Genomic DNA, 14343 nt, shown 5'->3' with positions numbered 1-14343 from the left:
AGGTGAAAGTTGTGCAACCAGAACACAAAATTAATAATTACAATATTAATCATATTTGTCGTCAAAAAACCAGTCTTTCATCCTTATCTGCAACAATTTGACAGCCTCTCTCTATTCCTCCCTTATGTGCCCACTTCTTTTTAAGAGAAGAAAAATTCCCTCATAGAGCATAATTTAGCCCTTTCAGATACTTATTAGGTCATTTTGACTGCATGGGACAGAAGACCCAATTCAACCTGGTTTCCGAAAGAGATCCCAGGAGTCGGATAACTTCAAAATCGAGCTAGATCTTATTTCAGGAATGGTGGATAAGGGACCCTGCCGTGTCAGCGGATCAGCTTCACTTCCCTGTTGGCTCTGTTCTCACCGATGCTGGCTCCTTCTCACATGTCCTCTGCTCGTTGTTTCGTAAATGGAGCACGCGGACTTTTCACACCTCTTCGGCGCCTCACGCCCGCTGAAGCAGGGGCCAGCCTGAGTCTCAGTCTCGGCAGTCAGGCGGCATTGCATTGGCTGCCAGTGGGTCACATGCCCATCCCTCAGCCAATCGCTGTGAGCAGGGGAATGCAGCGTGCTCATTGGCTTAGGCCCACTTCCACCCAGCCCTGGAGCTGCTGGGGGTCGCATTAGCCTGACTCAGATCACGTGGAAAGGGTGAGCGGCTCCTCGCAGGGGAACCAGCTGGGGTGAGTGGCTCCTCAGACGGGAACCAGCGGAGGGGTGAGGGGGTCCTCAGACGGGAACCAGCTGGGGTGAGCGGCTCCTCGGATGGGAACCAGCGGAGGGGTGAGGGGGTCCTCAGACGGGAACCAGCGGAGGGGTGAGCGGCTCCTCAGAGGGGAACCAGCGGAGGGGTGAGGGGCTCCTCAGACGGGAACCAGCGGAGGGGTGAGCGGCTCCTCGGAGGGGAACCAGCGGAGGGGTGAGGGGCTCCTCAGACGGGAACCAGCTGGGGTGAGCGGCTCCTCGGACGGGAACCAGCGGAGGGGTGAGTGGCTCCTCAGAGGGGAACCAGCGGAGGGGTGAGGGGGTCCTCAGACGGGAACCAGCTGGGGTGAGCGGCTCCTCGGATGGGAACCAGCGGAGGGGTGAGGGGGTCCTCAGACGGGAACCAGCGGAGAGGTGAGCGGCTCCTCGGAGGGGAACCAGCGGAGGGGTGAGCGGCTCCTCGGAGGGGAACCAGCGGAGAGGTGAGCGGCTCCTCGGACGGGAACCAGCGGAGGGGTGAGCGGCTCCTCGGAGGGGAACCAGCGGAGGGGTGAGGGGCTCCTCAGACGGGAACCAGCTGGGGTGAGCGGCTCCTCGGACGGGAACCAGCGGAGGGGTGAGTGGCTCCTCAGAGGGGAACCAGCGGAGGGGTGAGGGGGTCCTCAGACGGGAACCAGCTGGGGTGAGCGGCTCCTCGGATGGGAACCAGCGGAGGGGTGAGGGGGTCCTCAGACGGGAACCAGCGGAGGGGTGAGCGGCTCCTCAGAGGGGAACCAGCTGGGGTGAGCGGCTCCTCAGACGGGAACCAGCGGAGGGGTGAGCGGCTCCTCAGAGGGGAACCAGCGGAGGGGTGAGGGGCTCCTCAGACGGGAACCAGCTGGGGTGAGCGGCTCCTCGGACGGGAACCAGCGGAGGGGTGAGCGGGAGGGGAACCAGCGGAGGGGTGAGGGGGTCCTCAGACGGGAACCAGCTGGGGTGAGCGACTCCTCGGATGGGAACCAGCGGAGGGGTGAGCGGCTCCTCGGAGGGGAACCAGCGGAGGGGTGAGGGGGTCCTCAGACGGGAACCAGCTGGGGTGAGCGACTCCTCGGATGGGAACCAGCGGAGGGGTGAGCGGCTCCTCAGACGGGAACCAGCGGAGGGGTGAGGGGCTCCTCAGAGGGGAACCAGCGGAGGGGTGAGGGGGTCCTCAGAGGGGAACCAGCTGGGGTGAGCGGCTCCTCGGACGGGAACCAGCGGAGGGGTGAGCGGCTCCTCGGAGGGGAACCAGCGGAGGGGTGAGGGGGTCCTCAGAGGGGAACCAGCGGAGGGGTGAGCGGCTCCTCAGACGGGAACCAGCGGAGGGGTGAGCGGCTCCTCGGAGGGGAACCAGCGGAGGGGTGAGCGGCTCCTCAGAGGGGAACCAGCTGGGAGTGCCACAGATTGGTGGCATGTCACAGGGCAACAGCCCACACCAGCAGTTTCAGCTACAGGCTTACCCCACCCTTATACTAACCTTGGGGCCTCCCTCTAAATGTTTAAGAATTCCCTAAGTCTTAAAACGATTGCTTGAAATGCCTGCCCAATTAAGTCTGTAAAGGCTATCTTCCTGCCCATTGACAGTTTCAAGTGGGGAAGTTCATTTTTATAGATACTCTGAAATGGCCTGTGGATGCCATGAATGTTCCATATCTTGATGGTAGTGGTTAAATGGGTGTATACATGTGTAAAAAGTCATCAAACTGTACATTTTAAGGTGTGTGTATTTTACTGTATGTGTTATGTTTCAGTTAATTTTATTTTTTAAATATCCTGCAAGATGACCAACGCATGTCCGTGTGATTCTGAGTGTGATCATCAAGCCTGTTACCTTTGATCTGCTTTTCTGCTAAGTCTGATTCACCCAGAGTTGATGACATAGCCTGATTGAGGTCTGGCGTGTAGGAAACCCAGTATCAGTTTGGAGTCAAGTCCTAATTGGTATTAATGTGGGTGTATTTGCCTGAAGTCTCTTCTGGGACATACATATCACTCAGAAACTTAGTATGTTGACATAGGAAACAACCTGAAAGACAGTGACCATGATTAAGGCTTCTAACCATTTCCCCAAACTATTCAGGTGAACATATTTAAGGCAGAAGAATAGTTTGCCTATTATCATAAAGCTAATCAGTCATAAGTGCTCAGTGAAACCATCACAACTGATGTTCCTTTAGAGAGGGTTACAATAAACTTAAAATTGGAGATCTGTGTTCAAGTTCTGCCCTGCTCCTTTACTGGCCATGTGAGTGTCAGTTCCGCATCTATGAAATGATGATAGTGAGAGTCCCCTCTTTCAGGCCTTCTCTGAGAAACAGATGACATGCACAAACAGCCTTTGGGACATGGTGAAGTCTCTTTATTATTCTGGTCCCCCCTCCTCCTATTTCCTTTGATAGAATTCATCACTTTTTTGTTAAGTGTCTCTTTTAGACTTCTCTTAGGCATTCTCCTGAATGAATCTTTTTGTTCATAATGACTTCTAAGCTTAAGTGACTACCAGGAGTTGGTCCAGCAGCCACTTGCATTCTGCCAATACATCAGAACACCTTGCCTGAGTTTCATCTTAACATTTTTCAGATTCTGTATCCATATATAGCTTCTCCTTGTCTTTCTGGATCTTCTGCAGTTCAGTCTTCTAATTCACTCTGCTTAGATTATTCCTCTTTGAAATCTCATCATCAACTGTGGCCAACTGGAGCAGGGACAGAGTTTCATGATTTCTCTTCATCTGTTTCAATTATCGTATACTCCTTGACTAGATAAGTAAGACGAATAAGAAATAATTGTTGATGGTGCAGTGAAGTTTTCTTTTTGAAAGATGATACTATGCTTAGGTAAGAAAAGTTTGCTGATTTTTTAAAAAGATTTTAATTAGAGAGAGAGTAGGTGGAGGGGTAAGGGGGGAAGGAGAGGGAGACAGAATCTGAAGCAGATTCTGAGCTGAGCAGAGAGCCCAGTGTGGGGCTCCATCCTGTGACTGCAGAGATCATGACCTAAACTGAAACCAAGAGTTGGACGCTCAACCAACTGAGCCACTTAGGCTCTCCTTGCTGTTTTTCATAAACTACTAGAGAGAGAGAAATTTTTTCATAAACTACTGTATTTAATGAGAGTTGTTAGAATATTAGAGAGATTAATTACATTAGATCCAGATTTAGAGTATCTACTGTGTAGAAAACATTATTTTAGATTCTTATATTTCTTTTTTTCCTTTGTAAGATTTTATTTGTTTATTCATGAGAGAGAGAGAGGAGAGGCAGAGACATAGGCAGAGGGAGAAGCAAGCGTCCTGTGGGGAGCCTGATGCAGGACTTGATCCCGGGACTTTGGGATCATGCCCTGAGCTGAAGGCAGATACTCAACCACTGAGCCACCCAGGTGCCCCTAGAACTAATCTTAATGAAAATTATGATGTCTGAGGTGTACCTAAATGCAATGATCATCAATTTCTAGCACAATAGGGATTTCAACTCAAAAGCCTTTGGGGAGACTATAATTTTATAATATAATTATTTCCTTTAGTATTAATTTAAAATGTAGTCAAATTGAAAGCTTTGAGAAGACCATCAAAGTATGTCCCCATGGGGACACATCTGTTTTGTGGGTTTGCAGAACCCAAATGGCTAGAATGATAGAGTTATCAACATTTAAACATGCTAACGTGAACATGAGTAATATTACCAAGATGTTGAGGTATACACAGGTACTTGTTTATTAAATTAGTATATTGCTAGGAAAAATGTGTAATTTTTAAAAGAGATTTTATTTATTTATTCATGAGAGACACACAGAGAGAAGCAGAGACACAGGCAGAGGGAGAAGCAGGCTCCATGCAGGAAGCCTGATTTGGGACTTGATCCTGGGACTCCAGGGTCACTCCCCAGGCCGAAGGTAGGAGCTCAACTGCTGAGTCTCTCAGGGATCCTGAAAAATGTATAATTAAAAGTAAACAAGAGGGCTTTACAGCTTTGTTCATTCTTTTGGAAAAACAGACACTGTTATTCACTATGAAGTCGAAGATGATCCTTTTCCTAGACTCAGAGGCCCTGGTGGAGCATCACTAGGTCAGGGAGTGACTCAGATTTACAGTCCAAACAAGTTCCTGTTCTGAGTGGCACTATACATCAGCTTCTGTGGCCCTGCTGGTGAATCATAGCAGCTGCCATCACATTGCTGGGAGCTTTTTCAGCCCCTCTTAGCCATAATTCCCCAGATCCATTGCTCAAGATTAACAAAATATAACACACAAAGATTAGAGGTCAGCTTTGAAATATAAAAGCATCATGCCCAAATGTTAAAAACAAGGTCAGCAATAAATCATGTTGGAAAGAAGCTGAATGTCATAAACACAAGACAAGCGATTATAAATCATAATTCACAGCATGGAGCTCCGTCACCCTAACAGAATGGACTAAAAAAGTAGTGACAACAGCTAAGACAATGACAACAAATGACACAGGTCAGCAATCTAAGGCTTAGAAGGAACAGACCAGAAATGTCACGAGGGTCCAGAGGGAAAAGGCAAAGGGCACGTGCCTAGACAGACTAACTAGGTATCAAAATCATGTTTGCTGGTGTGTTCATTGTTTTTCATCCTGGAAAATGCCAAATTTATAATTATTAGACTTTTGGTTTGGCTGGTTGGTTCTTAGAGGTTACTCTAGAAATGCAGGATCAGTTATTTGGAGGACCCTAAGACTAAAATCTTACGTGCTTCATTAAAGATATCCCTAACATCTTAGAGGCAGAATTACTTACTTCTTCAAACAAGAAGAGTCAACTTACATTATGTTCTTCTGGTAGCACGTGGCAATACTAAAATATCCAGGCTTTTTTTTTTTTTTCCCCCCAGTATGTAACAGTATACCGCAGCACAAAAAGAAGAATAATTTACTCTAAGAGATAGGCCGCAATCACAAATCTTACATCTGCTTTCTTGGTCAGTTGCAAAGCCAACACTGGTTTAAATTTTCTAATGGCCATTCATCATATTTTTCTTGCGGTAAAACATAATTACAGTGTGTTAATACTTATGAATTACATTGAGGTTCTCAAAGTGGAGTGAAAAGCAAGTAAATAAATATTACATGAATAAGCAATTATATAGGCAATTAATGCCTCTCAGATTGTGGGCTGTAAATTTGAAAACACTAATTGCATTACAGGGTATAGGCCCATAGACAACACGGAAAGGGCCACTGTTTAGAATAAAATTAACTCCTCTCTGATCTTTCAGATCAAGTGAAACAGAAGAAAACAAAGCTCCAGTCTATTTAATTTTTTTTTTTTTTTTACATACTGCTGGAGATATTCTGTATACAAAGTATTAGTTAAATAGAGTTGATTTAGGGACACAGGCAAGTAAATGGCATGATCTTTTTCTTTCTTATGGTCATATAAAGTCAGTGCGTGAAAACAACTTCTCAATAGATTTAAAAGATCTGATGGCCAGAACAGTGAGAAAGAAAATATGTGAGAGTAACTCAGTCTTTGAATCTTGTTCAGATGAGATATAAATAGTAAATACTGCAGATAGCCACATGTGATTATGGAAAATTCGATTTTTGCAATTTTCTTTTTTTAGGTATAGTATTTTAATCTTTCATGACTAGGAAGAAAAGTGGACAGAAATGGAGAGTGGGAAATCACAATTCTGGTTACTAAGTCTTTTTAAACCACAGCTTTGGAAACTCAAGATTCCAGATCATGCTGGAAGTGTTAGATATTAAGGCAAGAATCCAGCTTGCCGTACAATACAAAGCATTTGGGAATGTCAGAAGCTTACTCTTCCCCCATTCAACAATTCTCTGGAGATTCATCCATAACAATCAGAAGCGGGAAATTTTTCTTCTTTTCTCATTTGACTGCTTTAAAATGACTTAAGGTAAAATACCTTGAAATTGCCCTAGAATCAAAGGGGTTTTCTTTATAGCTCTTCACAAAAATAACTGCACAGGTATTATTCAAAGCCAAATGAGCTTTGAACCTGGGCCCAGATCACACACTAAGAAATTTGGCCCTATTTTATTGGCTTCTTTATACTCTACTATATTTTCTGAATTTCCTCCAATGGACATATATCACTTTTATAATCAGAAAACAAAATCCCATAAAGAAGTTTAGTTCAGATCTAAAGCATGCTCAGGGCCAATAGAAATGAAAAAATAGGCTGGAGCCCATGGCGTGAGTTCTTATAAGCACCACCGTGGGAGTCTGTGCACAGTTTTAAGAACTGTTCCTTATGTTTAGTAGCAAACATTTGGATGATGTAAATGGACACAATTACTCCCACCCCACCCCCCTCCCTTACTGATGAGCAAAGAAGGATGTGTACACTTACATAATTTTCTTCTGCACGGAGGTTAAAAAATAAATTACCCAGTAGCAAGACAAACAATGGGAAGACTGCTTTAAATAAGTCTGGAGCTGTTTGCTCTGGACAGCATTAAGCCATCTGAGATTTTTACTAGGGGGAGACATCAGGTCCATCAAAGGGAGCAAGGATGAACTTCTTAACTTGAAAATTATTGTTCTCAGGAGTGTAAAGAGAGGCAACATGTCTCATAAAAATTTGGAAAGATCAAAGCAGCATAATGCAGGAGGCTCTAGATTCACCACCAATTCTGATATTTATAGGCTCTGTGGCCCAGGGGCCATTTACCTAACCTCACTGAGCCTTTGTTTTCATTTATAAACTGGCAGTGATAATAATAGTACCTACTTGGAGCGTTATTGGAAGGATTAAACTAGGTAGTTTATAGGATATCTACTAGCATATGGAAAGTGCTCTAATAAATGTTAACTTTTATGGAAACCTATATTGTCTACTCCCTTTATATGACTGTGGTATTAAAATGAAGAGCAGGGTCCAAATGTTTTAAAATATGTTTATTACACAGTAGACTAGGTTGGACACAGCAAGTTCCCTCACCTTCATGGTAAGAGTATTATTTGTAAACTTTCAACCAAGCCTTAAAATGATGCCACTTAAGTAGTTACTCGTCCTACAGTATGTGGCATGTAGAACTTCTTTGTACCAAATTAGGGTGAGTTTATGTATGTATTTAAGGTGCTAGAAGGTGTCCTGGAGGGAAAATCATGTGCCACAGGCAGTTAATACCCACCATTTGCTTCAACGTGGATGGAACTGGAGGGTATTATGCTGAGTAAAGTAAGTCAATCGGAGAAGGACAAACATTATATGTTCTCATTCATTTGGGGAATATAAATAATAGTGAAAGGGAATAGAAGGGAAGGGAGAAGAAATGTGTGGGAAATATCAGAAAGGGAGACAGAACATAAAGACTCCTAACTCTGGGAAACGAACTAGGGGTGGTGGAAGGGGAGGAGGGCGGGGGGTGGGGGTGAATGGGTGATGGGCACTGAGGGGGGCACATGACGGGATGAGCACTGGGTGTTATTCTGTATGTTGGTAAATTGAACACCAATAAAATAAAAAAAAATAAAAAAAAGAATCTGCTTATAATACTGTAAGCCATTCCCAACGTTCACTTGGAGTGAGAATGTTATGAACAAGTTGCCTCTCACTGATTTCTCACAACCACTCTATGCAGCAGGTACTGTTTTAATCTCTGGAGAAAACTGAAGCTCAGAGAGGTTAATGGCTTTCTCACTGTCACACAGTGAATAAACAGTAGACTGGGCACTCCATTGTCTAACCATAAATGGGAACATCCATTTATCTGAGAAAAAAAAAAAAGACATGTGAGCCTCACCCTTCTTAGAAATGGTTTGTGGTGCGGAAGAAGAGAGGAGAGAGGAAGAAAAATTCAGTCTTCAATTTCTTTTGTCGGAAGGCAAAACCAACCACGATTGCCCCAGAAGCAAAATCAACCCCTGGGGTGAAAATACAATCTTCCAAGGAATCTAAGAAGAAGTTATGCTTTCAAAAGGTGTGAACTTCGGCTGTGTGTGTGTGTGTGTGTGTGTGTGTGTGTATGTTTACACTCCCTTCTCCCCTCTAACCTGTTTGTCACTGGGAAATGAAACAGTTTTGGTTTGCAAGCTGTCACCAGGGAGTGGAGCAAGACTTTGTAATAAACAAAAGCAACTGCCAGGGCCCCCAGCTAGCCTCTCCAAGGCCAGCCTGCCAAGGAAACCTGGCATTGTGACAACGAGGTCCACTCAGCATGACCAGTGGTCACCGAGGAGCACCTCTGGAAAGGACAGCCAGGTGGAGCACCCCCAAGCTCAGCAGGGAAAGAGTGCAGCCTCCCAGTAGTGAACTGTCTAGGCTCTTAATATCCCCCCAACCTGGAACGCCTGGAAATGAGTACAGTTGTATGCATTCACGTGTGTATGTGTAGACACATGCACACATGCACAGAGTTCTCTAGAAAGAAACCTGTAGAGCTCTCAGCAAATTCCTAAGAGCCTTCCACCCTCAATGGAGATACCACAGTTGGGAGAAGCGCGTACTCTGATCCTCCAGAAAAGAATAGCAAGCTCACCACTTTTATTTCTGAAGCAAGTGAGCCCAGGCTGTCAGCCCACTTTCCTCTTACAAAACCCTAAGGCACTTAAAGGAGACCACAGGGGGAAAAAAAATAACCCAACCCCTTTTCTAATCTAAACCTAATCCTCCTTAAACCTCGCCTGACCCAGGCTACCAGGAATCCTGCCAGTGCCAAATGATATGATGTTTATTCAGCTCAGGTCTTAGCCTGCTGCCTCCTGAGCCACAGAATCAAAGAGGAACATGTCAGCCACCACCTGCTGATAAATGGGTAAACAAAGGGCCATTCGAGAAAGAGGAGGACCAGTGTGGGAGCACAATGCCTTTGTGTAGTTCTGACTCAAAGAAGGGAACAGCAACTAAGGAACAGGCTTGAGACATGCATAAATGCTGTGCCAAGTAGTTTGGAAGCCTGGGTACAGCTGTTCCTTGTACGCCCTTTGCTCCTTGCCCCCCCTAAGACCACAATGGGGTTCCAGTGACACGGTGCCCCCCTTCCCAGAAGAAGTTGGCAAAATCACAATTTGTGAAGCAGTTAGGTTTGTGTTGGAAGAGTGCTCTCCAAAGAATCCTCAGAGAAGCCTCAGCTCAGTAAGAGTGACGTAGAGCTCAGAAGGCATGGCCTGACCCCCATTTTACCAGAGCAGCTGTTTTGATCTGTTTTATATCTGGGGGATCTGAATGAGATTTTGGAGGAGGGAGTTCTGTTGCTAAAAACAGAATGTTTGCAAGATGCTCTTGAGATACCAGATTTGGCGCATCTCTTCCTGAGAGGGGCTTAAATGAAATAAGTCCTAGAGGTCTGGAGATTTAGCAAGCTGGTTTTATTCTCAGTGTTCTCTGCTTCCCTTCTCTAACAAATGCCTCCTTATAACTCTTTACATGTGTGTTTGAGTCAGCATTGTCCTCTCAGGAATAACTGTGAGAGGGCTAGCTAACAAAATTTTCAGGGCTTATTGTGTGCCCTGCAATGCTCTGGGCATTTACTGAACCCTGACAGTCCTTTGGGTGGACAGTCCCACCCAAAGTGGGAACACAGTAAAGCAGAAACACAATAACGGCATCCACAATGGCAGCTTGCCTCAGTGTACCCAGCTTGTAAGTGATGGGCCAGACAGGCAGCAGCGCACATAGTAACTCAGAGCCAGAGTTCTTACTCAGTGTATCATGTTGCCTCTCGTGTCTGAGCAAGGTGTGTGTGTGTGTGTAAATCAGATGGACGTTATTTTTACATGTTAAAAATAAATAGAGAAAATCTGAAGGTAAAAATAGGAAGAAAAAATCGCCCATCATTCCACCATTCCGAAGACCACCAACTGTTCATGTTTGGGCATATTTCCTTCCAGTCTATTTTTATGCATAAGTTTTAGCTCTGCACATTTAAAGCAGCTGTGATTGTCTATGCATGTTTTATTTCGCTTTTGTCACTTAATATGACAATGTAACATGATGATATTTTTAATAACATTGCAAATTCTCTTTCATTTTTACTGGCTAAATAATAGTCTCCTAGGTGGAGCAGGTCAGTTTAACAAACACTTATTGAGCACGTTATATGTCCCAGATGCTATGCTAGTCCCTGGGAATACTGTTTTCTTCAAGGAGCCAGCAGTCTATGGTAGGTCAAATAAGGTACATAGATAACTATATAGTTGTAATAATTGCTAGCACTACTGAACATATACTGTGTTGCAGGTGCCACTCATGAATGAACTCACTGGAACTTCACAGCAACCTTATGAGTAGGGATGATTTTGAAAGATGTTGAGACTGAGGCATATCTTGCCAACAAGATAGTGCTTCTAGACATGGTAGGTAGAAGGTACACCAAGATGCCTACCTCCTAATCCCCAGAATTTATGAATATACCTGCAGGGTAAAATAGTAAAATGTAACGTCACCTTAATTGGAAAAGGAACTTTGGAGATATGATTAAGTTAAGGATTTTGAGCGGGGAAGGTTGTCCTGGATTATCTGGGTGGGCCCAAGGTCATCACAAGGGTCTTTATAAGAGGGAGACAGCAATATCAGTCAGAGACGTGACAATGAAACCCAAGGTGTGAGTGTGTGTGAGAGAGAGGATATGTGAGATATGTGAGAGGGAGAGAGGGAGGGAGAGAGAAAGAGACTGGAAGATACTATACCGCTGATCCTGAAGATGGAGGAAGGGGCCATGAACCCAGGAAGGCAAGAGGCTCTCAGAAGCCTCAAAAGGCGAAGAAATAGATTCTCTCCTGGAACCTCCAGAAGGAACACAGCCCTGCCAACACCTTGATTTTAGGATTTTTGACCTCCCCAGCTGTGTGATAAAAAATTTATGTTGCTTTAAGACACTAAGTCTGTGATAATTGGTACAGCAGATGTAGGAAACCCAGGATTCAAACCCAGGCAGCTTGACTCCAGAGCCATTATTCTCAACCACATTCATATGTGCTGGGCGAGGTAGTTAATATGCTAGCACTCTATAAAAGCCTAGAGAAAGATACTCAGCAGAACGATAGGGAAGGACAGGAGGATGACAACGTGACTCTTTAAAACAGCATGAATTGTGAAGGCAGGGAAGGATGAGAAATTAAATTAGTGTAGGAAGATAACCATGATATCATAAGTGAAAAAATTCTAATACTGTGTATAATGATTCCCATTTCCATTTATAAATATATATGAACATATACAGTCCCATAGTTCTCTCTGGGGAGTTAATTTGTGGGTAAATGTAAGGGGAAATTTTCACTTTTTACTTACATATCTTCATATTGTTTGAAAATGTCACCAGACATGTATTTTGCATTAATTTTTTTGTACAATAAAGTGTTTATAATATACCATTTTTTTTAAGTTGGAGAAAATAATATGCCTTACTGGGATGTAAATCTTTGTTCATAAAGCTTTGTGCTTCTATAGAATGATTTTCTTAGTGTGGAAATTTCCTGGAGGTAGAATTGCTGAATCAATGGATAGAAACATTTGGAAAACGTATATATTAAAAAATAATGGAAATGGTAGTCAGTAAGCCAGAATGAAATTTAGGAGGGGAGAGCAGGTATTTAACCTGGTGAGCAGAAGATATGATAGTTTTCCACTCCTCTGTGCAGGCTGATACATTGAATACTAGTTCCCCAGGGCCGCCATAGCAAAGTACCACAGACTAGGTGGTTGAAACCCCAGAAATGTATTTTCTCATAATTCTAGAGGCTGGTTTTCCAAGATCAACGTGTCAGCAGGGTTGGTTCTTCCTGAGGGCTCTCTCCTTGACTGGTAGATGCTCTTCCTCCTGTGTCTTCACATGGTGTTTTCTCTGTGTAGGTCTGTGTCCTGATTTCCTCTTCTTCTAAGGACACCCCACAGCTTCTACTAGTGTCCACCCCCATGACCTCATTTTAACCTCATTGCCTCTTTGAAGACCCTATCTTCAAGAATGATACCACATCCTGAAATACAGGAAATTAAGACTTCAATATGTGATTTTGGGGGGACATAATTCAGCCCATAACACATGGAAAAGGAAGTTCTAGAAGAATGCAGTACCACTGAGAGAATTTCTGTGTGAAAAGGCAACTTTGTAGTATCTTAACATTTTCCATAATGGAACAGAGCTAAAGAATGAACACCAGGATTATGCTGGTTTTAGGCTCGCTTTTTCTTACCTGTCCCGGTCAGCTGGGCTGGACTCTCTGACTTTTCTCTTTGGAAACTGAATCTGTGTGACTCTTCCCAAGTACCTCTGTGGTTCCACTGTGCCTCTGCAATCAATCTCCAAAGACAGCATGAGAAGAGGGAGAATAAATCATGAATAGGAAGAGAGTTTTTTGGCTCCTTTCCCCCTCCCAACAAAAATGCACTGCAACTTCTATGTACCCTTTGTCTGTCCTTGATTCAGATCATAAATATCTACTCTTGGAATGGAAAAAGAGGAAGAGGGTGGAATCCTGAGCTTTTTCATAGGTTAGAGTACATCACCAGTAAAGAGGTTTGTAGAGTCTCAATCAGAATCCGGAAACCATTTCAGTAAAAAGCCAGATAGGAAATGTTTTAGCATTGCAGGCCACAGGATTGCTGGTATGAGTACTCTACTCTGCCATGTAGCACCAAAGCAGCCACAGAAAAACATTAAAAAGAAAAGAGAAAAGCATTGTTGTGTTCCAGTATAATTATTTACAAAACAAGCAGTGGGCCAGTGTTAATCTATGGGTTGTAGTTTGCCATTATTTAAGGAAATTAAAAATATTTACTATGCTGAACAAAATTATGTAGTGAGCCCAGACTGATCAACTATGAATCATACAAATTTCTTTTGACTTATTTAATAAATTATGTATTTTTGAGTTTAAAGAATAGTCTGGTTTTTCAACACACTTTGTTCATTTATTATAAAGAAGAAGCTTTGAAAATTAATTTAATAGCGTATTTCTGAACCTGAACTTTAATTTTTTAAGAAAGATTTTATTTATGTATTTGAGAGAACACGAACAGAGAGAGAAGCAGACTCCCCACTGAGCAGAGACCCTGATGTGGGGCTCAGTCTCAGGACTCTAGGATCATAACTTGTGCTGAAGACAGACGGTTTAACTAACTGAGCCACCCAGGTGCCCTGAACTTTAATTTTTAATAATTTCTTTGCCACATAATGTTTAGGTTAAACCTGACATAATCACATGCTATAAATACAAAAAAAAGGGGCAGAGATAAAGGTCAGAATAAGTCCCAACAATTTGGTGTCTCATTCTGTCATTCAGTTAACCAGTATTTGTATATGTGCTGCATGCAAGTCACTAGGGTGAGTGCTTTGGAGAATTTTCCAAGTCACGAGTATTTCTCTCCAAATAATGTGAGAAAAGAACTCCTCTGGCCATGAGTGATCAGTCTGGGGGAGAGCATGTGACCAAGTTAGAACAAGCAGACTATGCCTGTGGAATTTGAATCTAAAATGGAATACCATGGCTGGAAGAGCATAGAGTTATTTCACAAAGAAGATGGTTCATTTATTTCTGCCACTGAGCTACATGGAGCTTCCCCTTTTCCAAAGTTGGTTCGTGAAAGAGACATAAGAAATAATATTGAAAAAAGTAGTTTGGGGTCAGCTGTGGTGAGCCTTCAAATCCAGAAGGAGGAGACTGAATTATATCCTGTAGATAAAA

General features: G+C 43.6%; 1 long non-coding RNA gene across 1 annotated transcript; it reads left to right on the top strand.

Moving 5' to 3' along the window:
- Positions 1–1444: 1444 nt before the first annotated feature.
- Positions 1445–13484, top strand: LOC112644722 (uncharacterized). Its single transcript, XR_003126684.3, has 4 exons — positions 1445–1524; positions 8547–8642; positions 10901–11016; positions 12512–13484. It is a non-coding gene; the product is annotated as an uncharacterized LOC112644722 (long non-coding RNA).
- Positions 13485–14343: the final 859 nt, after the last annotated feature.

Source organism: Canis lupus, chromosome 1, assembly GCF_003254725.2.
Source record: "Canis lupus dingo isolate Sandy chromosome 1, ASM325472v2, whole genome shotgun sequence".
Classification (NCBI taxonomy): domain Eukaryota; kingdom Metazoa; phylum Chordata; class Mammalia; order Carnivora; family Canidae; genus Canis; species Canis lupus.
This window is presented reverse-complemented; position numbering and strand designations above follow the sequence as displayed.